Source organism: Dreissena polymorpha, chromosome 5, assembly GCF_020536995.1.
Source record: "Dreissena polymorpha isolate Duluth1 chromosome 5, UMN_Dpol_1.0, whole genome shotgun sequence".
Taxonomy (NCBI): Eukaryota; Metazoa; Mollusca; class Bivalvia; order Myida; family Dreissenidae; genus Dreissena; species Dreissena polymorpha.
Genome location: NC_068359.1, coordinates 64559810 through 64586673, shown reverse-complemented (window position 1 = coordinate 64586673; position 26864 = coordinate 64559810). Strand labels below are relative to the sequence as shown.

General features: G+C 34.9%; 2 long non-coding RNA genes and 3 other non-coding genes across 5 annotated transcripts; all 5 read left to right on the top strand.

Annotated features, from left to right (window-relative positions):
* Nucleotides 1–586: 586 nt before the first annotated feature.
* On the top strand, nucleotides 587–675 carry Trnay-gua (transfer RNA tyrosine (anticodon GUA)). Its single transcript is given in 2 exon segments — nucleotides 587–623; nucleotides 640–675. It is a non-coding gene; the product is annotated as a tRNA-Tyr (tRNA).
* Nucleotides 676–1662: 987 nt separating this feature from the next.
* On the top strand, nucleotides 1663–1751 carry Trnay-gua (transfer RNA tyrosine (anticodon GUA)). The gene is given in 2 exon segments: nucleotides 1663–1699; nucleotides 1716–1751. It is a non-coding gene; the product is annotated as a tRNA-Tyr (tRNA).
* Nucleotides 1752–4103: 2352 nt separating this feature from the next.
* On the top strand, nucleotides 4104–5053 carry LOC127882351 (uncharacterized). Its single transcript, XR_008050512.1, has 3 exons — nucleotides 4104–4221; nucleotides 4320–4706; nucleotides 4785–5053. It is a non-coding gene; the product is annotated as an uncharacterized LOC127882351 (long non-coding RNA).
* Nucleotides 5054–5060: 7 nt separating this feature from the next.
* Nucleotides 5061–7042, top strand: LOC127882350 (uncharacterized). Its single transcript, XR_008050511.1, has 3 exons — nucleotides 5061–5647; nucleotides 5919–5973; nucleotides 6488–7042. It is a non-coding gene; the product is annotated as an uncharacterized LOC127882350 (long non-coding RNA).
* Nucleotides 7043–11959: 4917 nt separating this feature from the next.
* Nucleotides 11960–12048, top strand: Trnay-gua (transfer RNA tyrosine (anticodon GUA)). The gene is given in 2 exon segments: nucleotides 11960–11996; nucleotides 12013–12048. It is a non-coding gene; the product is annotated as a tRNA-Tyr (tRNA).
* Nucleotides 12049–26864: the final 14816 nt, after the last annotated feature.

Sequence of the window (26864 nt, the reverse complement as noted above, 5' to 3'; positions counted from 1 at the left end):
CCACATCGTCAACCTCGTTCTCGAGTCATTTTATAAAGGGGTGGCGAACTCTTCTGAACTAGATCGGGAATGTAAAAAGGGTCTAATTAGTGTGTGCCTCAATTGATGGACTTGCAACTTGCTATGCCCAACCTGTGACAAGGTCATACGAGTCCACCATGTCTAGTTTGAAGTATGTATTACGCGTAATTTACTTAAAAATTGGAAACACGGGCGTGTTTTGAAACGATGCTATCATTGTATTTCGGCATATTTATAACGCTATTTAGTCTGTTTAAATCCGATCGTGACCCAACGTTTGATGATTCATACATGATGTGTTTAAATAAGCTTATTAACATTATAATATAATTATTTCATGTTTCGCAATAGAGAACATCAGATGTGCCTTCAGCGCTTTGATTCGTGTAACTTTTTTAAGTACGCAAATCACGTGATGCGGTTTAAAGCAATGTATTTCAGGGGAATGAAGTTATTATACTATTATTGTGAGTTACCCTTGTAGCCTCCCTTTAATTTACATGCGAAAACCTAGTTTGGTCGTATTACTTAAAGCGACAGATTATTAAACCAATAAGTTTTCAATCCCGCGATAGCTCAGTCGGTAGAGCGGAGGACTGTAGTGGTTACTCAACTGTTATCCTTAGGTCACTGGTTCGATTCCGGTTCGCGGGACTCTTCTTTTTCTACCGAAACGCTTTTTCGTTGTACGAACCCTTTAAACTTTAGTCACAATGTGAACATGTGTGTAAATTTTTAGTTAACATCACAAGTCAGGACCCGGAATCACCAACCAAATCTTAGACTTAACAATAACGAATAGTCTTATACTCAATATATATATATAATATATATATATATATATATATATATATATATATATATATATATATATATATATATATATATATATATATATATATATATATTCCAAATATTTACACACATGTTCACATTGTGACTATATATATATATATATATATATATATATATATATATATATATATATATATATATATATATATATATATATATATATATATATATGTATAATTATATATATATGTATATATATATGTATATTTATCAATTATATCATAGTCTGTATATAATTATATACAGACTAAAATGACGCTTATGTCATTAACATATTGTTCTGAACAAAGAAATAAATAATTGAAGGTGTTAATTGCAACACTAAACTAGACTTGTGACTAGGTCATACGAGTCCACCATGTCTAGTTTGAAGTATGTATTACGCGTAATTTACTTAAAAATTGGAAACACGGGCGTGTTTTGAAACGATGCTATCATTGTATTTCGGCATATTTATAACGCTATTTAGTCTGTTTAAATCCGATCGTGGCCCAACGTTTGATAATTCATACATGATGTGTTTAAATAAGCTTATTAACATTATAATATAATTATTTCATGTTTCGCAATAGAGAACATCAGATGTGCCTTCAGCGCTTTGATTCGTGTAACTTTTTTAAGTACGCAAATCACGTGATGCGGTTTAAAGCAATGTCTTTCAGGGGAATGAAGTTATTATACTATTATTGTGAGTTACCCCTGTAGCCTCCCTTTAGTTTACATGCGAAAACCTAGTTTGGTCGTATTACTTAAAGCGACAGATTATTAAACCAATAAGTTTTCAATCCCGCGATAGCTCAGTCGGTAGAGCGGAGGACTGTAGTGGTTACTCAACTATTATCCTTAGGTCACTGGTTCGATTCCGGTTCGCGGGACTCTTCTTTTTCTACCGAAACGCTTTTTCGTTGTACGAACCCTTTAAACTTTAGTCTCAATGTGAACATGTGTGTAAATGTTTGGTTAACATCACAAGTCAGGACCCGGAATCACCAACCAAATCTTAGACTTAACAATAACGAATAGTCTTATACTCAATATATATATATATATATATATATATATATATATATATATATATATATATATATATATATATATATATATATATATATATATACCAAACATTTACACACATGTTCACAATGTGACTATATATATATTGTGGCGTCCGTCAGGATGTTTTTTTTTTTAGCTTTTAGGGTATTATGTTCTTATAACAAGACGTGTAGCAGTTTAAATAATATATTTATTTAGTAGGTTTAATATGTTATTGCAAAATTAGACAAGTTTGGTGGACACTTTCTCGGAAATACTTTACAAGTTATTTTTAGTTACCCAAGATGTTTTTACTCACTTTACTGCCCAGACAAGTGGAGCTACCAAGATGGAAGTTGTGCTGTCAAATTCAAATTCTAGCGCCCTTACATACTTTCTGGAAAGTGCCCACGTGACCTTAACTGACCAATGACCATATGACAGCCTGCCAGCATAATAACAATAAACCAATATGATTCTGACAGCTCGGGAATCATCCAATCAGAATCCGTCAGCCTGAGCTGTCAGAATCCACAATGATGCTGGCAAATTCTGTGTCATAGCGGCCATGACAGGTCAGATTTATGCATAACATTTACATAATCATGCATAAATATGGCTTGTCAATAAACAACAGGATCGAAATGGAAACAATACACATAATACTAATAGTTCTGTTAGTGCAGTTAATAATTCGTGGTATTACGGAATAAGTCATGGAAATGAAATGGATAACAATGGACATTGCAAGCCTTACACGAATAACAAGGTAAGTGCAATTATCATCATCATCATCATAATCATTAGTAGTAAAACTTTGGAAACTGCATTCCACGTAAGTATAACAGTAAACAATAAAGCATTTAAGCATATAATGGGTGTGGGGGTGGGTCATTACAATCGCCCCACCTTTCTAAAATTAAAATTCTCCTGAATTTTGATAGCTCAAAAGCAAACGTCATGTGGTAGTTATCACATAAAATATACTGCAATTCAAACTTATTATAAGACTAACATTAATTAACAAACGAACATGAACATTAGAAACAGTTGGTAAGTAGTTGTTATCCAGTGCATATAACTTCCACCAAATACCATTACGCCGTACTTATTCACTCGGGGTAATAAGTCACACTAAGATATTTTCAATCTTACAAAGGTTCTTGTTTTGCATTCAATGGTTGTACACTACACAATTATTATGAAATAATTACCCACACAGTAACGTAATAGCGGTACATTCATATCGCAAATCCCTAGAAGGTTGGTGTGCACAGACAATCAAACTATTGATTTTAACTTGAACAGCAACAACAATATCAGATAACAATACTGAACATAATAAATTTAAATTCGTTATAATTCGTGAATACGTTTACCAATTATCGATAATACAGTAACTATTATCAAATTTTAAACTTAACGCGTAATCACACAATTTAAGTTACCACTCTGTTTCAGGTGTAATTTAGAATAATGACATAATGAACTTAATAAAAAAACACTTAGTTCAGTCAATAAACAATAAAATGCAACATATTTGTGAATCAAAACGACAATACAATACATCAGTCAATAAACAATCAAATGCAACACATGTGTGAATCAAAACGACAATAATAATAATAAATTATCAGTCAATGTCCAGACTGAATGACGCCGTAAAATAGTTTGCATGTTAGTTAGGTGTAGCCTTCAACACCGGAAATTGAGTCACGAAATCAATGTATGGAAAACGATTGTTCGCAAATAACAACCACATGTTTGAGGGTTAGTTTGTCATCCAAGTGAACCTCGCCGTTCGTGGTAAAGTATACCTTTATTGTCAAGCTGTCTATTTAACTATCATTTATCGAGTTTCTTTGCTGATGCTTCACACATTTATTAGTTTTAAATTAAAGGAATAATGTTTGGATCAAGATAAACTTGGCAATCGTTCACACGCTCAGCAATTATTTGTCTTGATAACTTAGTTACACATATATTGTTACAGATTTGAGACATCAAAGTCTGAAGAGTAAAATCAAGACCAATTTCATCAGTCGAACATAGTACAATATACGACGAAGACATCAGGGGAGCACGTAATGGATCGACATCAGGAGAGCACGTCATGGATCGACATCAGGGGAGACAATCATGGATCGACATCAGGGGAGCACATCATGGATAAAGAGCAATACACGAAGAAGAAGACATCAGTTATTTCTTTTTCAAACGTAATGGAATTTCCTTGCACGCTGCTATTAATTTATCATTTGCAGTGTCACGCATCATGGATGCAGATTCGATCATGCGCAACCATTTCATGTCCTCTTTCTCTAGGGCAATTTCCCTCAGTCTCACATAAATAGCATGACACAATTGTACATTTGTATCGACTGGTGCCCTCGGGCTCAAACTTCCAGGCAAAACCAGAAAATTGAAGGCATTCAGTAGTTCCACACGTTCAAACTTGAAATTACATCCCCTAGCCTGCAAGATTGACATTGCCTGAAACTCTGTGAGCATTAATCGCAGATCTGCTGACATTCCCTTCCAGCCACGGGGAGGCCATTTGAATTTCGGTTCCAGGAAGGTAACTGCCTCATCCTGGTCACACTCTCGCCGGGCTGGAGGAAACAAAGGCATCGCGCCCATGGCTAGCAGTTTCTTTGCTCTCACTTGGTTTGATGGTGTTGGGGGAAGCCTTGGCACCAGAAATTCAGAGTTTGCACTAGAAATAATCTCGGTTGGCACCGAACGACGAGCGACAGGGATCCCAATTGACATTGAAACTTCAACACAGGCTGTTGGTTGTGAAGTTACACACAAAACATGTGGTATTGAAGATATAGATGAAGATGTAACCGGTACTTCAACACAGGCTGCAGGTTGAGAAGTTACACTGGAGACCTGGGGCACTGAAGACATGGACAAAGATGAAGTTTCAATAGGGACGATGGAGTTGCTGGCGAGAGGACTGTTTGAAGAGGAGGTTTCAGAATAGTCGGCCTGGATAAGAAGTTGTCCAGGGTAGCCCATGGTGTCTTCAAAAGAAGAGAGAGCTGACATCTCCATTTCATCCAAAAGTGGAGTTGAGCCACCTGATGAATCTGTTTCCAGGAAGAAAGATGGGACACGATTGATTTTCATAAAAGTTATATGTTCAACTCCAACTCCAATCTGTCGAGCGACTTTCTCCTTGGTGTCCCTATCAACATCCGCAGGATTTGGAAATTGGTCAAAGGGACTGTGTGACAGTGGCAGCTGAGCCAGCCTTTTAGCCAGACGTCTCAGAATTAGAGGGTGTTTAAAAATGTCATCAGATAATGTCAACGAAAACAATTCATTGTCGATTTTTCCTTCTACAGTAGAGGACCCATGAGAAACCGCAACATGCGAGACCGATATACCGCCTGCAGCTCCCACTGATACCGAACGAATATCACGCCAAAAGCTGCTCCCAGCAGACCGCGATGGTCCATACACCTTTACGAAATCTTCCTGGAAAATGGCTAAACAAGCCATCTCCCTGACATGGAAGGCCGTCTCCGGAACCTTCGTATCTGGGTGAACCGTAAGGATGTGGCGTTTCATATCAGCTGCGCGTTTAATAGTTACATGGCAAAATGGACACTCCACTCCCAAGCGCTGATGTACAGTCTCGACATGTCTCTCAAATTGACGTTGAGTTGCCAATGTGGCATGGCACAACCAACAATTTTGGTGTTTCATTCTGTAAATTTACAAAAAGGTATAACAGTTTATAAGTTTGAAATTTGCTACTTTATATGTTCTCGCTTACTTATTTTCATCTTCATAAAAAAAAAAGTTATATGAGTCATTTATACATAACACTCCATTAACTCAAATATATGTGTTTTACACTTTAAGAATTTTACAAATGTCTGAATGTTTAAACAGCAAGCCAATAATGTTCTGTTCAAATTGCATGTTATTGTACACATAGATATAGTTCACCAAATAAAAATGTTATATGCAAAAAGCAAGTTTATTTGTTTCAGGTATCAACGAAAAGTGTCCACCACCCTAATAAAAAGGCAACACAAGTACTCAAAGGTATCACACATTACTCTAAATTCGACTAATTACTTTTAATAGCACTATTTTGACACGTCTGCTCCAAATATATAAAACATCATATTTATTTAAATATGAAAGAATAACCGATAACGAATATGGTTGCGCAGGCCAATTCAATTATCAAAACATGTGATATATAGCCCATATCACATACTATGGTGCCTTTAACACGGTCACCACAACTTCATGAGCAACTTAGCTGATTCTCCCCAGCTTTTGCAGCAGCTCATAAACTATATATTTGGATCAAACCGACACACAATATAGTGATATAAAAATTAAGTCATATTTACTTAATTCATTTATTTATTCGAAATCTGCACTTGACTAATTGCAGAATTGAGCAAACCAAGATGGAATATGGTTTCCTTTGTAGGGAATTAATCTGTCTTTGTGATACACTTTTGGCTTTAACTTTAGTCCATTCTTTACTAAATAGGTTATGTCGTCTAATTTCCTTGTTATTACATATGGACCTTTCCATTTGCAGGTCAATTTCGAACAGACTCCAATACGTCGAATCGGGTTATACAACCAAACAGCTTGGCCGACCGAAAAAAACCTCTTTTTCGCCTTGATGTCATAATGACGCTTCTGATATGCTGTGTTCTTACGAAGAGACTTCCTCGCAATTGTATGACAGCTCACCAGGACCGTCTGTAACTGGCTACAATATGACTCTGGATCACGTGCCTCAATTGAAGAATTTGGTGACCCGATAAATGCCTCTACTGGTAGGGTTACATCACGCCCAAACACCATTTTGTTGGGAGTTACACCAGTACTGCTGTGCACGGAAGCACGATAAGCCATGGTTAGCTGTGGAAGGTACTCATCCCATCTCTGTTGGTCATCTTCACAATAAATGGCCAACATGGATTGAAGAGTTCTGTTGAATCGTTCTGGACAACCATTACTTTGGGGTCGAAGCGAACTTGTTGTTACTTTGTCGATGTGAAGAAAATCACAAATATCTTGAAAAAGCTGTGAAGTGAAATTTGTCCCTTTATCACTTAAAATTTGTTGAGGACAACCAAACCGACAAATGAAAATATTTACTAAAACATCAGCAATAGTTTTTGCTTCTTGGTTAGGCAGGGGATAAGCCTCAGTCCATTTTGTAAAATTGTCCACTACTACTAAAATATATTTGTTGCCTTTCAGTGTTGTACATAAAGGACCTAACACGTCAATGGAAATTCTCTCCATTGGTTCACCATTGGTATAATTTCTCATTGGGGCTTTAGGAGCTGTATTAGACTTACGACATGCACATTTATCGCATTTAGTAATATACTTATAAACATCCTCTTTCATACCTGGCCAATAGAACGATTGTTTAAGCCTATGTAAGGACTTTTCTAAACCCAAGTGTCCAGCAGACGGAATGTCATGCGAATACTTAATAATTTCATCTCGTTTCGTTAACGGTACAATAAGTACATTTTGTTCGAAGCCAGTTTCCGTGTCTATGAAAATACAATACAATATTTGGTTAATTACTTTAAGTCTATCCCACATGCGCCAAAGTGTTTTAAGAAAAGAAGTACCATCTGATATTTGATCCCATGAAGGCATATCTAATTGGTTTGTCTTAGCATTAAGAATAGGACTAATATTTGGGTCATTTAATTGGGCAACTAAAAGGTTATCAGGGGTCCAGCCATTTATAACTATTTGTGCGTCTTGTTGTATTGCTCGTATAGTTACACTGTTATTTTGGTTTATGATTAAATTATTATCACAATCACTGTCAGTATCTTAATTATTTAAATTCTCTTGTCTTTCACAAACTTTACATGGTCGTCTACTTAAAGCGTCAGCATTTGTATGTTTGAGCCCAGGCCGATGAACAACATCAAGGTCATATGTTTCTAGTTCCTGTAACCATCTTGCCATTTGACCTGACGGGGTTTTCAGCTTTTTGATCCAACTTACAGCTGCGTTATCAGTTCTAAGCAATGTTTTCTGACCATATATGTAGGGGTGAAAAGTTCTTGAAGCCATTACGGCGGCCAAAAGTTCTTTTCTTGTTGCACAATAATTTTTCTCGCATTTACTAAGACCTTTGCTCATGTAAGCAATTACACGTTCATGACCGTTTTGCACCTGGGATAATACACCACCAACTGCTAAGTCACTAGCATCACAATCTATTATGTATGATAATCCCGTTATTGGATAAGCTAATATGGGTGCTGACGTTAGCGCCTGTTTTAATGTTTCAAATGCACTATTTGCGTCCTCATTCTAACAAAATTTAATACCTTTTTCACATAACTTGTGGAGAGGTCGAGCTATTTTAGCAAAACCTTCCACAAAACGTCGATAATATGAGGCAAAACCAAGAAAACTTCGCATTTCTTTGACTGACGTTGGCACTGGCCAACTATGGACAGCTTTTATCTTTTCCGGGTCAGTGGAAACTCCTTCCTCAGACACTATGTGGCCTAAGAAAGTTATTTTCTTTTGAAAGAAAGCACATTTGGAAGGCTTTAACTTTAGATTGGCATCAACGTGTCTGTCAAAAATACGGGACAAACGCTCCAGGCCTTCAGAGATGGTGTTTGCTGGCGAGGTTATATCATCCATGTAGAGGACTAGTTCTACCCACTGCAGACCGCGTAGAACATCCTCCATGCAACGTTGAAAGGTTGATGGAGAATTCGCGAGGCCGAACGGCATACATACCCACTGGTACAATCCCAGTGATGTGGCAAAGGCCGTCTTTTCACGGTCCTCTGGTGCCATTTCAATCTGCCAGAAACCGGAACACAAGTCCATTTGGCTGAACCAGGTCGCACCGGCTAATGAATCCAAACAGGCATCTGTTCTAGGAAGAGGGTACGCGTCCTTAACGGTAACATCATTAAGTTGCCTGTAGTCACAGCAAAACCTAACGGTAGAGTTCTTCTTTGTTACAATGACAACAGGAGAGGCCCAAGGACTTTTGGAGGCTTCAATGACATCCTGTTCGAGCATTTTCTTGACTTCATTTCGCTCAGCTTCCTGTTTTGCCAATGGTAATCGACGCAACGGTTGTTTAATTGGTAGCGCTTGACCAGTATTAATACGATGTTGTACCCGGTTACATTTTCCCAAGTCACTAGAATGTTTTGCAAAAACAGAACTGTATTTTAATAATAATAATGCTAACTGATGACACTCTTCTTTAGCTAGAAATTTCGAGCTTCTATCATAAAGATCTTTTAAATGCTCAGGCAAATCAGTTCTACTGGTGTTTACAATTTTATTTTCACTAGTTGGTGTCACTGATCGTACTTGAACTTTATTAAAAATTTCTTGATCAATGTATGGTTCACAAGTGCCAACTGATTGGTTTTCGTGTAAAGTTACAGAGCTGTCGGAACAGTTTACATAATTAATTTTAAGGTCACTATCGTTTGTAGTTAACACACCAGGCAACATAAGACAGTGAGGATTTGCAGAGCCGATAGGTTCCGCCAGCGAGTACTTTGTCAGTTTATCTTTATTAGAAATGCCGACGGATACAAAAGCTGCGGAATTGGCAGGAATTACAATTGTCCTGCGCACAATAACGCGACATGAAAAAGATTTTTCAGAGCCCACAAAGCACGGGATCTCATTACAATGGGTAACAAGTTTACCGCTTTTGTAATCAATAATTTCAACATATTTCAAGAGAAAATCCTGGCCTATTATGCCATCTTGCGAAATGTCACAAACTAAGACCTCGATGTTGAAATTACAACCATTTAATGTAACTTCTAAAGCAGTTTGGCCATGACAGTTAATTTGATTTGAACCGGCATCGAATACAGGGGTTGCAAATGGAGTTAATAAGTATTTTGAAAGCTTAGGCATATTTTGATAAACGGTACTTGATAAAATGGAGCATGTTGCACCGGAATCAATTAAAAATTCTTCTTCTTGAACATCAAGTTTGCCTGACACGTAAAAACCATTGTCCCAAACTTTATCAGAAAAACTACCGGTGCGAATTACATTTCCAGCAGGCCGATTTTGATTGGATTCAGTCGACACATGACCTACTGGGTCGACCGTGAGCCGTTTCCCTGAGACAAATGTGCAGGAACGTTTCGAGAAACTTCGCCAAACGATTGACGTTCACGCTGAGGACAGTCCCGGAAGAGATGCGCTTCCGAGCGGCACTTGAAGCACTTGCGCGACTCGCTCTTTGTTTTGGGTGACTGTTACGTTGATCTTGCCAGAGACACGCTTTCAAGACGCTCCAGGCGGGAGTCGAGACCCTTAATGAGACCTGACAACTTCCGGTCTATGCCGTTGGTGTCTACGGCTCGAACACGGCTGGATCTTTGTTGATCATACCCGAGGATCGACTCATACTTATCGATCACTGCAGCGGCCTCGTGAATACTGGAACAGTTGTTGTCGATACAGCGACACCCCATTTCGGGTGAAATTATTTTATACAGTTGATTTAAAGCAACAATGTCCTGTGATTGTGTGTTCAATTGACTGAACGCTTTCTTTGTGAGTTGTCTTATGTCGTCACAAAGAGAGATGATGCTTTCTCCGGGCCGGCGCTGTCTATTCTCCAACATCCCAAGGTACTTTGATTCATGTACACTGCTGCCGAATCGTTGTTTCATACGTTTTACCAACGTACAATAATCGCGGCGCTCGTACTCGTCCAGGCTCATATAAAACTGCCTCGCCTTTCCTCGAAGACTGGATGCTAGGAATAAAACACGGCTCCTCTGGCTCCAAACACCAAGCTCGGCGCAATCCACAAAATGGGAAATATAACTCTCCCAAGGCTCTTCGCCGCTGTATGGCTCTGGCTTGAGATGGGGGACATGTTCGGTATGTCCTCCAGTTGTAGCCGCGGTCAACACCTACGTTGTTGAAATTAAGATTTTGCGCTCGGCCATGTCGGGGCACGGGACTGGACCCTGCCTCGGTCGACGATGGCGACCAGTTGACATTGAATAAGTGACTGAAGCTTCGCTCCTTGTTTCAATTTCGCTATTCTCTAAATTTCTAAAATTTAACACGACCTCCGAATCTGAACTGTCGTTAGCCATATTTAAATTGTCACTTATTTTATAGGAATAGTGAAATATTTATAGATTTATAGATCTATTATACATAATATTTATTAAATGTTCCCTGTACACAGGCCTTTTAAATACACACAATGTGTAAGTTATTGCAAAAAGAACACACACAAATATTATCTTTTATATTATATTGCGATTCGTGAATCACGGGTGAAATATTTTAAAATATCGATGGATATGCCTCTTTAAATCACTTCAGCACTCGTTGAGTAACATATTACGTCATATATTCATTCAAAATGACGTCATCACATTGGAATTTACTATAACTTCAGGCGGGTTGTAAATCGTCTTCGGCACTTGACGATCCCACTTCTGACACCAATTGTGGCGTCCGTCAGAATGGTTTTTTTTAGCTTTTAGGGTATTATGTTCTTATAACAAGACGTGTAGCAGTTTAAATAATATATTTATTTAGTAGGTTTAATATGTTATTGCAAAATTAGACAAGTTTGGTGGACACTTTCTCGGAAATACTTTACAAGTTATTTTTAGTTACCCAAGATGTTTTTACTCAATTTACTGCCCAGACAAGTGGAGCTACCAAGATGGAAGTTGTGCTGTCAAATTCAAATTCTAGCGCCCTTATATACTTTCTGGAAAGTGCCCACGTGACCTTAACTGACCAATGACCATATGACAGCCTGCCAGCATAATAACAATAAACCAATAGGGTTCTGACAGCTCGGGAATCATCCAATCAGAATCCGTCAGCAAATCACGTGATGCGGTTTAAAACAATGTCTTTCAGGGGAATGAAGTTATTATACTATTATTGTGAGTTACCCCTGTAGCCTCCCTTTAGTTTACATGCGAAAACCTAGTTTGGTCGTATTACTTAAAGCGACAGATTATTAAACCAATAAGTTTTCAATCCCGCGATAGCTCAGTCGGTAGAGCGGAAGACTGTAGTGGTTACTCACCAGTTATCCTTAGGTCACTGGTTCGATTCCGGTTCGCGGGACTCTTCTTTTTCTACCGAAACGCTTTTTCGTTGTACGAACCCTTAAAACATGTGTGTAAATGTTTGGTTAACATCACAAGTCAGGACCCGGAATCACCAACCAAATCTTAGACTTAACAATAACGAATAGTCTTATACTCAATATATATATATATATATAGATATATATATATATATATATATATATATATGATATATATATATATATATATATATATATATATGTATATATATATATATATATATATATATATATATATATATATATATATATATATATATATATATATATATATATATATATATATATATAGCATCAACAGTTAAATAACCTTTACTAAATCTGAACTGCGCATCCGAAATAATGGTACTTTCACTGCAAAAGATTCAATTCGTTTGTTTAAAACCGTGGTAAATAATTTTGAAAAGTAACTCACTAAAGAAATCCCTCTATCGTTATTAACATCATTTACAGCACCTTTTATGCAAAGGAATTATAATCCCTTATGTCAATTTATCGGGAAAAAAAGCCCGATTGAAAAATATCGGTAAACATATCGCACAAATGTGCAGACAAAATATCAATGTATTCAATATAATATTCATTCACAATAGTGACATATACAATCACTACCTGATGATAAATTGCGTTTTAAATGTTTTATTGCACTGTAAACTTTTTCAACAGATATAGGTACGTCAAGTTTTTGGAATGCAGAGTTTTCCATGTTTAAATCATTATTTAAACAAAAAACTTTGGCGTCATTATAACAAACATCAGACATATTACTACTTAGGTTTAAAAAAAAAAACTTTGTGAATTCTTCTGAACATAAAGTATGTTATTTTTTTATGGCATTATTTTTTATTTGAACAATCGCCAAAAGTGTCGTGGTTTGTGCTTTCTTAAATTTGTAATATCCAACAATTATTGTCTATAGCAGCATGCTTTTTTTGTGGATTAAGTCCTTTTAATACCTCTTACTTGAACACAAACGTTCTGTGTTCATAACTGTTTTATCTGAGTTGAAAATACGTAGAGCGTCGTTGATTACTAAGTGAGCTCTTTACTGAGGCCCTGACAAAGGCGTTATCTGGGAACAGTATCCATATTAAGATTGCAAATCCAGAATATTTGCAAACTTATTTTTTTTTTATCTATTGAACAACTGTAATGAAATTGTTCAAATTTGTAAGGGGCAATGAGTACCTACGTATAAAAAGAGTAAACCTATTTTTGGAAAGTAGAGTAATTTGATGATAAAATTGCCATCACCCATGGAGGCCAAATGGGGGTTTGGCTCCTCCGTTAAGAATTGCAATTTTCCCACGGGTGTTTTTTTCCAGACGGAAGAATTTTACAAATATTTTACAAAAAAATGTAATTTAAATATTATTCTTTGTTTTTTGTTTCAATGTTTACAAATACACATGCTTAAGTAATAATTGTAAAGAACATGAAATAAGAAAATAAAGTGAAAGTAGATATTCTCCCCCGTGGGATTTTGACATAAGCTCCAGTCAAACACCCATTTCCATTAAACACCCATTTCCATTAAACACCCGCGGGATTTTGACAGGAGCCTCCGTAAAACTCATTTTCAATTAGCCCACATGGGAGTTTTACGGGAGCATCCCGTCTAACTCCAACTAACCAAGAACACCCATGGGAGTTTGACGGTAGCCCCCATATAACTTAAATACAAATAAAACACCTTTTTGAGTAATCATATATGTATGTTGAATTCAAAATATAGTAAACGTCAGTGTAATGAATAAAATACAATTTCAATTTTAGACAATTTCCAGCTTCCTAAATTCAATATTTTTCTTTCTAGAGCTACCGTGTTATAGTTTTTTAGTTCGCCTTTTTTCAAATAATTGATTTTCAATAATAATGTGCAATATAATATTATATATATATGTATATTGACTCATTTAATGGCCTTCAAACCAGAAATAAAAAAACTGTCTATATAGAACTACATTGTTGTTAAACAATATTTTTTCGCTAATGCAATATGGTAGCCATATGCTTTCTTTAATTAACATTGACAAGTTTATGTTAAAATCTGTTTATATAGTCAAATCATTGGCTTACAATATATTGAATATTTTAAGGTCACGAACATATGTGACAACCAGATTGATTTTAACAAGATCGTTGAACAATCCTCATGCCAGTGCCAGTACTTGCAGCTCTGACAAATGTTTGTCCAAGATTCATGTTAAAATGCATCATGTCTGTGGACGAACATGTTGTCACTGTTCATAAATATCCACACATAAAACTGGCAATTACTGGAAACAGTTTGGATTGAATGTAATCCACTTACGTAATCATTTTTTTGTATTTTATGTATTTACTAAAACAAACAATTTGTTGGTCAAATGTTAACAAAAAAAACATTAATTGAACAATGATGAAATTATTCACATACAATTCAGTGTTGTTACAGTACTGTAGTCCGTGTGGTTAATCAAGTGTATTGTAGATTATTTCACACTAGGAGGTTCACGTCTGCTGTATTGTTGAGGCTTGAAAAGCCACATATTGTGAACATGTGTGTGAATGTATTGTATTTCTTAGTTCCTTCCTCACCTTAATAATTACATGACACAGTGATGATGAATATGCATTTTCGTGCTTATGCCAATGTGTGGACCTGGAGCTCCTGCACTTTAGACTCGAAAAAGGTGGGAAGAATTTTAAATATTAAGAGCTTAATTCGATGCATTAATCTCTGACTCACTGAAAAACATATCTTAAAGTTGACATGGTCTTGTGCCATGTGGGTCAACCGGAGTTCCTTTTAAGCCCCACCTATATTATTGTATTGTCACCACCAAAACAATTTACATTGACCCAGAATGGGGATCGAACAGTTGTTGCTGTGTGACTGCACCAAAATTGGCCTTTATTATCATGCGATCAATGACTTGTTAATGAAAATCCACGGTGGACACTTTTTCGATTTATAATTATTATAAATATTTGTTATTTTATGTTGTATTGTTTGATTGAGTGCTGATCATAATGAATTGCCATTTAAATATTTTATGTATTTATATTTCAGCACTTTAAAAAATCATCCTATCCGATGAAGATCAGTACCATATATTATTGGATCGTTGAGTGCAATACCTGTGAAAAAAGCTACACAAAGGTGAGTCATTTTCAAATGAAAGGGGACTTGTTCACATACTACCAATTAAACAATGTTAATACTAACGGTCTGCTGTACTGTTTCAGGGAATAACAAGCAGACAGACACACACGCATAGACTGTAAAATAAATTCAGTTTTGTTTGATTTAATTTATTTGATTCAGTTGACAAAATAATATAGCCTGTGTAATTGTAGGTAATAACCTGCCTAATTATTAATAAACTTTATAATATTAGATGAGAATGTGTTCAATTTGTTCGCCCCATACACGTTGAACCTCGCCAATAAAGCTCGAAACTCGCCTTATACGAGAAAAAAGCGGCCAATATTGAAAAACCCGGCCAATACGGAAAAAGCACGGCCAATACGAGATTCTGCCAATCTGAAACCAGGAAAAACTCGGCCTTATGTGAGAATCTAAATTTTCGACAATTTCGGACGCCATCTTGAATCGTGTGCTTAGTTTTGGTGCAAAAGTCTAAATCTTTAAAAATAAACTTAAAGCACTCAGCCCCTAATATATTCAGAACCCTTTTTCGACAACAACAATAGTGCAGTGTAACCACAACAGTAAGGTTCAATATTTGAGCGTACATAAAATAACTTTGAACACTTTCAACACTCTCTTGCACGACGGTTACTTTACATTCACCTCTGTGATGGGCTCAGAACGGACTATTTTTATGAAAGCGTCTCATTCATGTCAGGATCATTCCAAGCGTTCATCATGGAGGTTACAGTATACTTAACAATCTCTTGCACGACGGTTACATTACATTCACTGCATTAAAAAAAAAACCATCTCGTACCATAATATCTTATATCAGTCCTTATTTATTATTATTAAATTGATATGGTTTTTTAATGTTTACAAACCTAAATACATACATACGTCGTAGCAATGCCTAACGTCACTCAATAAAAATTATGTTCTATTGTTTACATTTGTGAAGTGCGTGGAATGATTCCATCTCCTCAAAGGGGCAATAAAATAGTTCCAAAGAGTTGCATTAAAACTCGCAAGTTTTTGCACGATGTATCGTAAATTTAAAATTCTCATTTCATTATTTTACGCCTCTGATCCTTAAAAATACAAATTAAATATACTTTGAATGCGTTTGTTCTGTTTTACCCAGTTTCTGGGCAAAATGGCATGCTGAGCCTTTCGCAGAGGTGTATGTGAGAGCAAGGAACGACAACTCTGCGTGGAGATTGCACTTTCAAGCTACAATTAGCGCGGTAGGCAAAACTTATTCGAAATCAGTGAGGATTTACACATTGCAAATGCAATTCATAGTGGCAATAAGTAAGTTTTCAATCCTTATTTTCTTTCCGGGTTGTATTAAAAACACCGGTAGTGGACCCGGTGTGGCTGGAATGTTATTCAGGTAAATTTTGCATAATTTCGCGCCCTGTCAAATTGTGTTCCTGCATCATGTATTTTCTAGAAAGCATCTTTCATCATATACTAAGTTTAAAAGGTATTGTTTCTATGTTTTATCAGTTATATTGCTTTCATATTACAATATTAATGAAATAATAATTATTCTTTTGAAATTAAATGCATGGAAAATTTGTTTCCTCTTGCAACAATATTCAATTTTCGTTTTAAATTAACAAGATATCTCTTAAAAGGTAGGCTAGATTGAACTTTACCGGTATACATTTGTTATCCACTATTGACAAAATGGGGGTTTGGGGCGGTAGCCCTCGATACTAAAGAAATATATAGGATAAAAAGGATTATTAGTTGTTCCGTTGGGTGTGTTAACAACGATAAAATTAAACGCTTTTCTATTCTTTTTTACGTACCGGTTAAGTTCAATTGTCCCAAAATGTAGTTTGGTGAACATAAAATGTTCAAATCATTTTGCATGGGAATATAAAACAGGGAAACAATTGTATAGAACAGACATTTTGCTATTTTACACAACTTCATATTTAATTTAATAGCAAAAACCTGTAATTCAAAAGTTACATTCAAGCTTTCCTTGCTGAAATATATTATAAAGTTAATTAATAAAATTGTCATTAATTAGTTGAATTCATATTTAATTCATATAAGATATGATAAGATAAATTTTATTTTCAGACAAAAGCAAACAAAAACAATGCACAAAGCTCTAGTGAGCTTTTGACTACAAATAGCATGACTATAAGAAACATAGTTTACACCGTGTTAATAGCAATAGAAAAAAATCAAATTCTATCAAACTGTGCTGAAAATGCTGACCATGTTGTAAGAAATTCAAATGTAGAGTTTAAACTGTTATAAATGTTTTAAAAAGAACCCAGATGTTTTTATATTATATTATATAAGTTAGTATTAAAAAATTGCACAAAATGTTTGAAGAAACGGATTTATATTTTATTTGTTTTGATCTTTTCAATAGTTTACCACACTAAAGTTCTTCCATGGTATGAAAAATTAAAACATGCCAAAACAATATACTATAAACACATCATTACCAAATTTAAACATTTAACATGTTATAGTCATTTAATATCTTGGAGCCCCAACACCCTCTCACAGCCATCTTCGAACTTCGACCTTCACCTTCTCTTCTGAAACAAATAGAGAAAATTAATTTTGTTGGTTTCGATTTAGAATTAGTATTTTCACAATTGCCAAAATACGATATTTTCTATGATCACTTGTAATTATCTTGTTTTGAACATATAACTTGGTGTTATTTATAAATTTTTGGTACTTCCTATGTTATGTGTGTACCATATTGTACCATATTGAATTCTTTATATTTTAAAAGAAAAATATTATTGACTTTTCTCAGACCTTATTTGATAAATTGTTTTTATGAATTATTAATGATGCATCTGGATTTAAGATAATTAAGATTTAAGACGATGATTATTCCACCAGCTTAGGATACAGGCCTTGTTCTCCAAACTAGAGGGAGAGCACAATAAGTAAAATTGATAGAAACATAATTGTAAAAAGTGTTGATTGGTTTAAACATTATTTTTTGTAGTTAAATTCCAATTACTTACATGTACACTAAACATGATGTATGTTTGTGTCTGGGGTATGCACTCTACTACCTTGCGCTCCAGAGTACTTGAACCAATCCTGTTAAAAAGGTAAAGGTAGGGATGATCATACAGAATAACTACGTTAAGCATCGTCGTTATTCGTATTAGTTCTATTATAAACAATATGATCGCATTCATAACCAACTCTACGATTGAGGTCACCAGCGACAAAAACTTTACCAAATTCAGAAAAGTAAGTAATATCATTTTCTTAAGTTTCGAACTTGTACATTAAATGTGTTATATCTTGGACTCTCATGTCCCCATATATACGTTGCACATATATCAAATAATATGAAGTATTAATGGGGCCTTTTCACAGATTTTGGCATGTTTTGAAGTTTGTCATTAAATGCTTTATATTGATAAAAGTAAACATTAAATTTTAAAAGCTCCAGTAAAAATTTCAAAATAAAATTTAAAAAAGGAAAAAAAAAGTAGCCCGCAGCAGGTCTCGAACCAGTGATCCCCGGAATCATGAAGTAAAAACGCATACGCCAACTGAGCTATTCTGCCAAGCATACATATGATGCGTATCTTATACGTTATATATACAAACTTTGTAGTTTCACAAATTTCAACGACAACAACAGAACTCTCCAAATTATTCAATCGTATCGCGTTGCAACGCTTTATAATTTTCAGGTTTTTAAATCGTCAAAAGATGCATATAATGGTTATATTAGACCATGGTAAATGTTCAGTATTACTGTTTTCTCACAAATATCATAACTAAACCGAAAATTTGCGAATCTAAAACCACTTTTTTCAATTTGAAATCTGAAACAATTTATTGTCAATTTTGTCAATATACCAAACCGTGAAAAGATCCCTTTAAAAAGTATGTGGTCTAGTTTTATCCAGATATCATAATGATTTTTAGCAATAACAATTCCATCGGTAAATCTTCTTTAATATATATAACAATTCCACCACTAGTCTCTTACTGGACGCCCATCGATGTAGAGAGTACGTATGCGATCCATGATTGCTTCCCTTTCTGGCCTCCTTCATGTTAGGAAGCAGCTTGCGACGCTCGGAAACCACTTCGTACATAGGTACATACGAGACAAAATGTTAACTCAAATAATCACATAACACACATTTTTTAAGGGAAAGGGGTTTTCATAAACAATACAATAATGTTTTAACAGTATACTTAATATTTTAAGAACCGAATTACAACAATAACATAACAAACTGACATGTACTTTAATGTCAAACATACATTTTAAAAAGATAAAATATATTTATTCAACATCATTTTTATCTACATCATATATAATTATCAGCTTGGGAAAAAGAATGCAACAATCGTAATATTTGTATTTTTGTATTAGATATTTTGCAGTTGGGGTGATTCGAGTATTAATTGATTAAGTTATACATATAATGAAAGTTTTCGTGTGATTCTACATAATAAAATGCATAAGTAAACTGGAGTTAAATAATTTTAATTTTAAAAACTACAACGTTCAATACTGGATCAAAACTTTTATAAGTTATAACTTAAAAGTTATAAATTCATTAGATTATACAGACTTAGACGTTAAAAAATTCTCAAAATATAATTTGTATAATAAAACAAATCTTACGTGAAGCAACAACGCTCAAATCGCTGTTATGTACTATTTTTACGAAGCATCAAGTATTTGCTTTAATAGATTCTAGACGGAAACATTAAAATATACACGTCTCTGTACACACACATGATTGAACCCCATTTAAGAAATGTAAATCTAATTATCATTATGTCATTCTTGCTTAACAACATAAATAATAAATCCTTGTAGGTGTAATTATGTACAGCATACAGTATTTTAAATAGTACACACGCATCATTTGATACAACTGTATTATTAACAAAAATTACAGAAAATGAACTTTTGATGATCATTTGCATTGTAAATTCAATATTAATAAAAGAAACATATATGTACACATAAACACGTTGATAATGTTGCAAATTAACAATAACATATGGACTTAAGTAACATCAAGTATACATAGCAATGCAGAAAGCATTCTAAAATGAGACCATTGCAAGACACAACGACTGTTTGCTCCGAACCCATGCATGAAACATTATTATCTACCTTTTTCATTTTGTGTCGGTATTTATCGGTGAGATGTATATAAACATGTGATCGTCATTGTTTAATTTCTTAAACTTATCGATAGAAAGTTGTATATATATATCAAAAACGTTTGCGTTTTTTTCAAGACTATTCTTCACCAACCACGCTGAGTGTTAAAGAAACTAGAAATTACTGCCAACACTAATGCAAAAATACACTCACACCAAGTAATCCAATGATAACATTTATTTTGTTGTTGTTCGTATTTTGATACCTTTGAACAGTTTTTTCACATCATGTCGAAATTTTTGTCCGCTGAGTATATATACGTAAAAGTTGAGAGCGTGATTAATGTGTACCAGAAATAAGGTAGCGCGTCGGATTATCTGAATCTGGGGAAAAGTGAACAAATTCCTTAAATACGTTTTATTAATCAAAAATGTGAAAATCCTAATAGGGGTGTTTGTTAACAGAAATGTCACATTGGCCAAAAGAAGATTCTTTGTTACCGAATTAAGTTTGCCAGACTGTGCGTGTTTCCTTACGAATGAAGTCCGCAGATTAGCAGCAATGACTAAGCTCGCTGATATTATGACAAAAAATGGCACGCATAAAAAACAAATCAAATCAGATGTATTAAAAAAATACCCCCAATTTCGGCTTTTGTCAATCATACGCCAATTGTTGTTTTGTTTAGATTGTATGGTCTCGACTGCGAAGAAATATCTAACAAATTGAATAACTGCAACCAAGATGCATGTTGCGATCTCAGCAACTATTACCGCTCGGACCGTCAGCACTTGTTTAACTTTCAAAGGTATCGTTACACTCAATAAGCGCTCAACTGTTATGACAACCAGCGTCCACATCGATGCACCTATAGATGTTTGAAATAATGTCTCGACAAAGATGAAAGTAAACTTAGAACCAACTTGAATTGTGATTACTCCAAAACTGAACCACGTAATTATAGTCTGAAGTGGGCCGAGGACAGTCTCACACAAATCCGCGGCTGCAAGTATTCCAAACAAAACACTTGTTGTGGTGATTTTATTGTTCGAAACCACCACAAAATTAGCACGTTTCCGAAGATTGACGAAACAACCAATGGAATTAAGAGGAACGCGTAGATTTCATCTATAATGAAAATCTCCTTTGCATAATTAGTAGACACAGTTGCGTTTCCTGTCGTGTTATTCATGTTTGTTTTTCAATCCGCAGCTACACAAGGGAGATTCGAGATTCTTTAACGGAATGTTTTTCCGATTTTATATATGACATGAACTTCTGTAGGTGAGCAGTTGACCAATGGAATGGGCTCTTATTAAAATAAAACAAATCGTGTCATGTCTTAGAACATTTCAAAAGGTGTGGTTAAATCTAACAGAATAATAGTTTAACCACGTTCTGCTTCTTACTGCCACCTTATTTCCGAAGCTTTAGTATCTTACTTTAATTGACTTCTTTGCCACAAATTGGATATGCGGCTCAAATTCCTTCTCTCGCGTTGTCATTAATGTGATATGAATGCCGTCTAGCTCCTAATGATGCCAATTATGTTGTAATTTAAAAAATTACCATGTGTGTTGATTTGATGTATTTGATCTCATTTGATAAGTATAATGTTTTCTGCGTCATTTCTTCAAATACTATTTATTCTTTTTATCTGTCAATCTCTTTATAAATTATGCGGCTTATGCTTTAATAATGATTCGATATTATCATGACCTTAACGTGCATGCATACGATATATTGGTGTGATCATTAGGCAATAAAACAAAAGTAACTCGTACAAAAGGTGAGAAATGAACTAATATGTTTTATTACCAACAAATATGCACGCAAATGTTTAACACTTACACTACACGTTAAATTGTTTTTCAAGTATTGAGTGTTAATAAATATTCAAGAACAATAGTTTTATCTTGATAACTAGAAATATATATTTCGCATTGTTTCAAGGAATAGTGTGATAAGTACTTAATGTTAAAAACAAAATGAAAATATGGAATATGCATGTAAAGTGTGTGAGAGAGTTAATTCAGCACTGCCAGTATAAGCAGCATTCAGGCGGTATCAACTACTAGCATTTCTATTAGAGTTAAATAACTTGTATATATAATGGACTAATTCACTTACAAAAACACTTTCTCCTTTATTGTAGAAGAAAATAGTGCTATAAAGAAACCCACATTGTGCTTTTACTGTTGTCAAAGCTGCATCAATTTTCTTTTTAGACCAAAAACGCAGATGATGGGATTTGTTAAATCCTATGATTTCATCAGAACGTAGCTGACAATTATTTAGAAATAACTAAGAGCAGTTTTTGTGTTTAAATCAAACACATGTATTCTTGACAACGTGTGTCTTGTCCCTTTGTTAAATTATATCGTACCCTACATATTCATATGGATTTCGTAATGAGACCCGAATCAATACCTATTTTCATTTTTGCAAGATAAAAATGCATGTGGTAGCCCTCATAAAACATGTGCCTTGCCGTGTGTTACACCAGGACAATAATTCTGCTTTTCTTCCATCTGCCACTTTCAGTTTCACTAGACACATTCATAGTGGTTCTGGATATACAGGCAGTAATGAAATGTATAATTTATGTATGAAAAAAGTAACAATTCCGTTTTCGCATAAAATTCAGTTATATGTTTAATAGTATGATGTTTTATTATATTGTTTCATTTAGTTCAATATAAAAATATTATTTGATACACACAAACATGATGCAAGTTATGCAAAAAACTTAACTGCATATATTTGTCAACTTCGAAATTTCTTATTCTACTTACATCACATGGTTCTGTTAAGGATGATACCAATTACGAACACACATTGACGTGTATCTTTTAATTCTAGTTTGCTTTATATATTTTAAACATTGCTAAAAATGACAGTGCTTTATATTATGGCGTGGGGTAAGCGTTCCATTTATTTTTATCTGTCAACTATACACATGCCAACGAAGTAAATGCCATTTACTATAATTTCGACGTTTACAATTTATTGAATGAGACAAAAACTACGTTCACTTCGTGCATGGTCAAACAGTGGTCAGTTTTGTGAAGTCGCAGGGTATACATGCTCTTTTTTTCGGCTAAGGCTTACAAATTGGACGATATGGTCCGAACTACGTGTTACAATTCCGAAGATATAACAAACAATTTGAACAAAATTGTGTGTTAGAATAGAAAAATTAAAGAAACAGCAGGTATATATTACTTCTTTAACACCGCAAGTTAGTTTACCTGTGTCGTCTTAACAGGACCAAACAGACATGAAAAGGAAATATGAAGGAAACAAAAAAACAAAAACAATATGACTTCAATTGTTATGTCCATGAAGGAATTAAGCAATTTATGACGGCAATTAAAACCTAGAAAAGCGACTACGCAAATGAAGTTTTATCGGAGGTTGCCAAGTAAATTCACACGAGAAACAAACACATAAGGATAGCGAATAAGTCAGATAGGGAGTGGGAACTGTCAAACAATACGAACAGAACCCCCTCGCGAGCGACTCTGAAGACATGTCCAGAATCAATAGGGCGGATTCTAAAGCTCTTAAGAAAAAAAAATTATGCAGGCGAATTCGAAAAAAAAATCCAGCCGTCCTGTATGGACATTCAGTAGTTCTCCGCCATTTGCTGGAGGGACTATTTTATCAACGAGCAAAAATCAGAAAAAAATTATTGTTAAAAACAGATTAAAAAAAACATATTAAGTTTTGGGACAACATTGCACGCAGGGTATGCGGATACTTTAATAAAAGATGGCACTACGATAAGAGAGAACAACAAAAGCCACTCGCGAGCGGCGAGTTCTTCAGTTTTTTTGCATGTTGGTTCTGTTCATTTGGTTTTCAGACATGAAACATTGTTTGGTTGATGAATGGTATAGTACTTAAAATTGCGAAGAAAGAAATTCGTGGAAAAACGGTGGATTTTATACAAAAAAATGATAAAATTCCATCGATAAATATCATGATTTAGATGATCAGTACGTATTTAAACAAAATAAAAATATTTGAAAATAAATCAAGAAAGTGCCAACTATAAACAAAATAAAAGATCAATATGTCCATTAATGTAACAACATGTTACATTATAGTTTACGAACGTTTTTGAGGAAATTCAAAGTTTAAAAGAATCGGATGCCAAATTTTCATGGACACTTCTTTTACCGATCATCTCAATCACAATGGCACTTGTATTCCAGATAACTCGACACTTTTTAACACACTCTATTTAGTGAATCTGAAATGCTGAATTCGCTGTTGAATACTGTTTTATGACCATACAGTTTCCTGTTTTGAGTCACCCAACAGATGGATTTTCGAGTAGTACACGAAGGTTAAATTTTTTAAAAATTACATTCTTTGTAGCGAAACGGCTGATCTAAAGCATGAATATGCCCTTGTGAAGGTACTTAGGCCATTTACTTATAATATACTAGATAGAATGGCATGAAACATCACTCTGCTAAAACTGCAACTTAGAGATAAATCTCTGCACAGATGCAGATCCGAAATTCTAGTGGAACTTTTTGTTTTGGCTCAATGTCAGTAAATTAAAAAATAGCAGTAATGGAACAGGCGGTCGATTAAATCACACGATTGTGGTGTCAAAGTTGTGTAAACCCGTCGTTGTTATTAATATAAACACAACACATTCTACATATGAACTTGGATATACATGACATAATAATTAGTTGTTCGCGTAGCGAACGCTTATGTTGTTACTGAAAATGTCAAGTCGGTTCGGCTTATCTACGGGAAGCCTACTATAGGTTGTTCGCGTAGCGAACGCTAATGTTGATGCTGAAAATTTCAAGTCGGTTCGGCTTATATACGGAAAGCCTACTACCCGCCACACATGCCGTATCCGCGCGAGAAAGAGTTGTGCTGTTTATGCAAGATGTTTGAGTTCTGCAACCATATTCATTCACAAATGGAAACATTACATGAATATCGTAATAAATTTTATAGTTTCGAACGGAGCTTATATAGAAAAGAATCAATAAACAATGATTACATTATACCTGTCGCGGAAGAGATTGTTTATGAATGATTAAAACAGTCCACTTTCTGCTGCGTCTTCATGACGTAGTATTTTTTCTCAGCTCATTCATAATCTGAGGCTATTAATAGATGCGGCTGCCGATAAACAAGGGAGAGTCCAATTGCACGGGTGATAACAACGCAATTGTATAAGGTTACGCTTGTTCATATTCTAAATTTATAAAACGTTGAACATGAGTTCAACACAAACTTCAGAGATACGATAGACAACAACAAAAATGATTCATAATCGCTAAAACCGAATATAACAAACAATTAAATATAACACGAATGATCTGTTTCGTAATCTCGTTCTACAGCGGGTATTTCTGGGAAACGTTCTTTTGTTCTCGAAAGAAAGAGGCAATCTTATGTATTTACGGGTGCTATCAACGTAATAGTAGACGGTTCCGCTTGTTTATATTGACAGTTATTAAACGTTTTACATGAGTTCACTAATTACTACAGGTATACTTTAGACAACCTCAAACTTTCTTTATAATCGATAAAGCCGAAAACAACTAAATATAAAAAGATATATCTTTTAAAAATAAAGTCGGCGTAAACGCTGACTTTGAAATAAAGTTTGCAATTTATTTTTCTAAATAAATGAATAAAATGAAGACAAAAGTTTAACTATTGTGTGTTTTTTTTACTTGTAAGTTGCATATTCACCGCATGAAATGCGTGTTATTATTGCCAAACCACACATTAGTGTAAGAAGATAAAAAAAAAATACTACGGGATTGCACATAATATGTGTCCTCACATTCCTAATAATGAGTATATTTCTTCACTATCGAAATATATCGTATGTTAATATTTGATTTAAACGCAGTTTTCTTTCGACACACTAAAATCGCACTTTCATAGCAGCGTCATGCGAAAATGGGTCTTATGCGTTTTGGCCAGCGTTTCTTAAACCCAACGTGTGCATTAGCGCAGTCAGGTCAGAGGCGATGCTATTCGCGAGAAAATCACAGAATATGCTATGGTCTCAGTATGTTTCTCCTTACCAGACTGAGAGTTGCGCAGGCTGAGTGGGCTACAAAAAAAATTCAGGGCTGTCCACAGTCCATTTAACGATCCCTCGCCGGGACGCTTGAATTTCGAAATCAGAGTCCCCGGGGCGCTTGAAATTTTCCGATCTGTGTATTTTTCAGTAAAAGAAAGTGGATATTGTCAAAAAAAATCAAGGTTTCTCTATTAATGTATCAATATCCCCTGTTTTAAAAGAGCACTCGGTACCAACTTTAACAAGTAATCGCCATTAACACCACATGGGGTAATGGATAATCCACTGATAAGAGCATAGTATGACGCGCGTACCGATTATTCTAGCCACATTACACAGTCATTTAAATGTTGATGTATCAGGTAACTTTCCAGTCGTCAAACTGTGATGGTAATCGTCCAATCGGTTACGCGAATGCTTATGAGGGCGGAGT